We start from the raw sequence: 6443 nt of genomic DNA on the forward strand, positions 1-6443 counted from the left end.
CACATAGCTTGGTGTAGAGAGAGAAAATATTATCTAACACCTTCACACTCTCAACTTTGGTTTCTAATTCAACATATCTTAGTGCAATAGCACTAGATATATTTTCTAGGACTTTGGTTTGAAAATTTCTTTCTAACCATTCTAGTAATTTAACATTAGAATTGAGGTCTTCATCCTTTATCTTGTTAACAATATTGACAATTTTCTCTATGATAGGCTTTTTCTCATTGATTTTAGGGAAACTAAAAGCATCATGAAATATGTCTTTGATGTCATGTAAAACTTTATTTTTCATGAACCCCCTCCTTAATATTTCTTGCCTCTTTTTCTTCTATAGAGCTTCTTGCAAGATACACATTTCTTCTGTTGTGATAAGATCAAACTTTGTCAATTCAATCACCTCATCTATGCTCTTTGGTGTAGAAGAACTTAGTCTTGATATCTACAATGGAGTTGCATTAGTACTTGACCTCTGAAGAGTGTGACTAGTCAGAGGAGATATTGAAATAGGAAGTGTGACTAGTGTCTGTATTGTAATTTTTTCCTCTAGCTTAGTAGGCACATCTGACTCTTTATTCTTGTTATCCTCCTCTCCCTGCTAATCTTCACCTTGCACTTATGGAGTATGTGTAGGGCTTGCTTCCCAACTTGTGCAAAATTTATTTCCATCTTTCTCAATAGTAAGTATTGTAGGAAAACATGAACTATTTGGGCTAGATAGTGATGTGTCTTCTTGTTGTCTTTCTACCTCTTTCATATGAAATACAATAGTAGGCATTACACATGGTGTATCAATTTTAGCAACTATCTGTACTAGGTTTTCACTTTGATGTCCTTGAAGATCCTTTGTTTCTTTCTCTTTCACTTTTGTAGATTAAGGGGGCACATTAGATGTTTCTTATGTTTTTTCCCCAGTAGATGCAAGTTTTGCCTTTTCAATCTCATCTATTCTCACCAATATGGGGTTTGTGCATAGACTTGTTGCTCTAGTGGAGTCTATCAATATATTATTCAAGTCTTCCTTTATTAAGGGATTGAAATTTTGTATGAGCACTGAGTACTAAGTACTAAGTACTAAGTATTGAGTACATTCAATATCAAGAACATCCTTGATGAGTATTGAGTCCTATTGACTCAATTAATCTGTATGTGGAGGACTATTATTCAACACTTGTACATCTTTTACATCTTGCTTCTCTTCTTCAATCATTGCATCCTCTACTATTCCATCAATATTTTCCACATTCCCTTCTTCATCTTGAACTTCAATTTCTTGCTCACCTTTTTCCTCATCACTCCTTTTAGGTTCCTACATTATGTCATCTTCTTCCTTCTCAATGGTCTTGGTGGGTAACCCATAGATGGTCTTCCAAAGAAATGTGCTTTGTATCATCACTTCTTCTATCTTATTTCTCAAAATTTTAAAAGCTCCATAGTTGGGGGAAAATCTCCCCTTGTATTTTTTCATGGCTTTAGCCTTCATCTTCTTATCCAAAGAAGGCATAACTTGGGCTAGTTGAGCCTCTCTTATTTTTCTCTCAGTTTGCAAACTAAATTTCCACTTTTGTTCAACTTGATTATAAATACTTTTAGGTAAAGAGTTGAAAATATCTAGTGGAGTAGATTTAAATGTAGCCATCTTATCATATATGACTTCTTCAACTTTATTCTTATCTACACTCTCTAGCTTATCAAAATCTATATGTGTGAATCTAGATAAATCTACATTTGTAATGATATTTTCACACAAATTATCTATGTTAGAAGAGGAATCATGTCTTACCACCTTGAATTAGCTAAGATCATTTGACTCTTTCCTCTCCTCATCTGACTCATCCTTCTTTTTATTCTTACTTAACCTCTTATAGGTCTTCTTTTCAGGCTCACTCAGCTCTGCTATAGCAACTAACCTTTTTCCCTTAGGATTTTCCACTTCACTAGCATGTACAATAGCTTCCCTTATGCTTGACCTAGTAGAAGGTACTGTAGGTCTCTATTGTGGTTTCTTCATAGGATTCTTTGATTTCTCCACTATTTGTTCCTTTTCTTGAACCTCTTCTTGGATTTTGGTTCCTTAGGTGCTTTCTCAACTTCTTCTTCCTTGGCACCTTCAACATTATCACCTTGATCTTCTCCTAGGCCTTGAGTTAATGTCAATGGGACTTGGCCTTGTTCTTCCTCATCATCATCATCATCATCTTCCCCTTCACCTTGTCTTTCTTTCAACTTCTTAATAAGTTTGTTCTTCCTCCTTATTACTATAGTTGTCTTCAAATAAATAGTTATTCTAGATTTAGCCTCCTCATAATTACCAAATGAGGTGACAAATTTGTCAATATCATCTATTAGTAAAGTTTTAATAAGTTCAAAGGCCTCATCTATATTAATCTCATAGGGAGAGGGTTTCGACCACCTAACTCTAGATATTATTGCTTGCAGATATGTGTGGTCATCATAACAAACATTATTATACTATTATTCCACTAGTGATATAGGTATCCTTAGTCTTTTTTTCATGGATTTCTTAAAATCCTCAAAATAGCTAGTCATTATTGACTCAAAGTTATCTCCAAGTTTCTCAAGGAATTCTGAAATATGCACTACAATTGAGCTATTGGTTTCAAGCAATTCGAACAAAGTTGGGGAATGTGTTCTATACATAGAAGAACATAAAAATAAGTAAAGAGCCAAATTTTCAAAATGCATTTTTTTCTTTTCTGATAGTCTCCATGTTTTCTAAGAGTTGATGTAGTTATAACTCGGCAAGGTCATAGGAATTGTCTCTCTTTACTATCTTGAAACCCAAATCCACTACCATACAAGAAACGATATCAAGTTGGCTAGACTAAAAGAACTTGTGAGCTATCACTCTCACAACAAAAGAAAATATAGGATTTGAAATGATGTCAATAGGCATCCCTCTTTTGTTCCATATGACACTTGTATTCTTCTCTTTCATTTCCTTAGCATCACTTTGCATGCTCTTAGGTCTATCTAGGGTAGGGTACTCTAATACTCATCTTATGATACTTTTAGTTATTTTAATTGGTACACATTCCAACCATAACTAATTGTCATGTATCTGGCTCAAGATTATCTGAATCCACTTGGTTTTAAACACTTGAGGAAAATCTAGGGCATAGGTTTGTACTTTATTCTCTATGATTTTATTTCCCTCTCTTAAAATTACATTATCACAAAGTTGACTATAGGCATCCCTAATTTCCATGTCTCCTACCTCTCCAATATTGCAAGTATATCAATAGCTCACATCTTGAATCATGAATACCTTAGGTGGTGTCATCGATAAGACACTAGAAGGATCTCTTTCTTACACAATCTCAAGAATAGATTAGAAGGGGGTTGCCTAACATCATTACTTATCAATTCCACATTGAAAACCCCATTCTCCTCTTTCCTAACACTTGAAAACAAGCTATACACTATTTAAAATATCTACATTTTACAAAAATTCAAACAAAAAAACTCAACAATAGTTAAATACCTTTCCAATTTAATGAATGTTTCTAGTTGTAGTGAAATCCAGTTCACAAATGCTAGAATATCCTTTATAAATTCACTTTTGTGCTCTTTATGTGCTCTTAAAACATCTAGTAGGTGAAAATGAGTCAAAAATTGAATATATAATCCTTCTTATTCAATAATAAATACTTAATGCTTAAATAGTTGAAAGCTTGACTACCATATGACTTTCAATTCACTCAACTATCACATGATCTCCAATATGCTCAACTAACATAGCAAACTTGGCCAATACCAACATGTCATCTTAACTCGACATCAACATTGATATCACCAAAACTATAGATTTTCTCTAGACTTTAATCACTCCAATACATCTTAATTCATGCATATATGATTTTTTCAAAACTTAGATTCTTGGAATTGGTGTATAATATAACTTTTCAAATATTAGTCCCCAACATACCATATGTTTCCTAGTTGGGGGTGATGTGATTAGCTGATCCATTGGATGAAGTGACCTCATCTGAGCTTGATGCATTGCATCATTCTTTCTTTTTCCATGTCTTGTTCATCTACTCATTCACTTTCTCAATATTGACCTTTTGTTGCCTTTATTGGTTTCATTGCTTGACATTGGTAACCTAGTAGGATAGTTTCTACTTACATGACTAGTCTCAAAACAACCACAACATACTATCCCATTCAACCATCTATTGTAGTTTCCTCTGAAATGTGTTCTAATGCAATTTTTAGGAACACGATCATATTCTTGACAATAATAACAACTACACCTTGTGTTGTAATCCCAATCATAGGAGTTTCTATTTTGGTATACCTTTGACTGGTTGTTTGATGTCCATTTGGCCTTAGATCTGCATTCATATGCTTTGTGTCCATAGTTATAAAAATTGTAACAATATCCTTCAAATCTATGAGTGCTCATGGTCTTGGTATTCCATTCATGTGCCTGATGTCCTTGTTTGTTACATTTGTAACAATATCACTTGAATATTTTCTTAGGGTTTATATTTGCATTTTTTCTTTTCCAAACATTTACTATATGACCCAATTTTCCACACTGATAACAAGTAGGTTTGTAGACCTTTCCTTTTTCATTCCTTTTCTCACCACTTTTAGATGATTCTCCTTCTTCAGTGGTAGTGTATCCCAATCCAGTAGTATCATTGTTAGGTCTTGGTGATTCCACCAATTTCTCAAAATACTTTGTGGCTTCACTTGGCTTGTTGAATCTTTCAATGAATTCCTTCTCTTCTCTTAGCTCATTTTTTAGTAGACAATTCTATGCCTTCAAGGTTGTGATCTCAATATCCTTTCCATTTAATTCATGATTTGCAAGCATCAACTAATTCATTGTATCCAATTACATGTTAGCAAAATTTTACATATCTAATGTCTTCTCTTCAAATCTAATAGTCAGTATCCTTTTGTCTTCTTCAATCATGACTTTTTCTTCCTCAACTTTCTTTTTCTTTTCATTTGTTTTACATAGTGGTATTGACTATGACTCTTGTTTCGTCTTCAAATTCCTGACTTCTTTAGTTAGGGTATTGTTCTTTTCCATCAAATCTACAATTATGACATCAAACTCTCCTAAGTTTCCATTTTCAAATAGTCTAGTATTTACTTGTCAATTTCTTGATATTGTGTGTCATTTTGTTGAATAACTATCTCTTTCCTTCTTTTCAATGACTCTTTAGTTCATCTCTTGCCTCCTTGACTTGATGTAGAACAAGCTAAATTTCAATCTTTTGGTTATTAATAGTCTTTCCCAATTTGTAGACTTCCATCTTCAAGATCTTACCTCCAAATCTATCAAGCTTTTCTTCAAGAGAACCAATGCTCTAATACCAATCTTTGAAAGTAACAATGGGAAAGTAAACCATGGGAGGGTGGGGGTGTGGGTGAATCAACACTTCAAAACTTTATCAATAAAACATTCACCACACATCCATCTCACAATTTAGCATATAAACTAAAATGATAACTACACATTTGCATGCATAACATAAAGTAAATAACACATGATAAAAAAATTTGGTTACCCAAAAACCCTCCAAAGAGAAGGTAAAAATGGGGTGGGGATGACACCCACAAATCTTCACTACTATAGTTGTAAAGTGTGGCCTATTATGGCTACAATGAGTTTGACCATAAACTATGATCTACTTTGTGAGGGTTCTACCATGTTAAAGGCTTACAAATACTATTAATTCTTACCTTCTTAAATGATTTCAACACCCTACTAAAAGTGTACCTTGTTAGAGGACTTTAACTTACAATAAAGTAAGCACTTGGTTAAGATATTCACACAAGTTTATTAAGACTACTCTATTAGGATATTTTCTCTATATCACCTATTAAAATGATTCAACACCATGATCCTTCAATTAGCACACCATTACTAGATGTTAGATCTCCTCTTTACTGATAAATCCTTGATCCTTCTGATCAAATATGTCTCCTTTATCCTATCTCTACTTTCCTTTGTTCTCTCTAATTGATTCTACAATTCAGAACACTATCATAACCTCCATAGCCACCATGAATGCTTGCTAGCCTCTTAACATTCATCTACTTTGCATATATAAACTCATTAGGGTTTTCTATCTTTTATAAATAATTATGGACTAGGGTTAAGTAAGAATCAATTATTGTGGTTGATCCATATTGCCACATAATTCATCCCTTAATATGATTGGTTATATGTATTGTATAGGGATTCACAATATACCTTCATACTTATCTTCTTGAATTGTAAAATAATTGTTGTCAACCCAAAAATGGTTTACATACAAGTTTGTGCTATAACAAACAACTATGCCAAAAACCATTCACATGACATCTGAAGGCTTTGATGCTTGGCCATCACTATATTCTCAATACAATAACTTACCTTTTGAGTGGCTCAACATTTACTATTTACTCAACACCTAAAT

This window comes from Cupressus sempervirens, chromosome 7 (genome assembly GCF_028749045.1).
Source record: "Cupressus sempervirens isolate cs-2001-9-10 chromosome 7, ASM2874904v1, whole genome shotgun sequence".
NCBI lineage: Eukaryota > Viridiplantae > Streptophyta > Pinopsida > Cupressales > Cupressaceae > Cupressus > Cupressus sempervirens.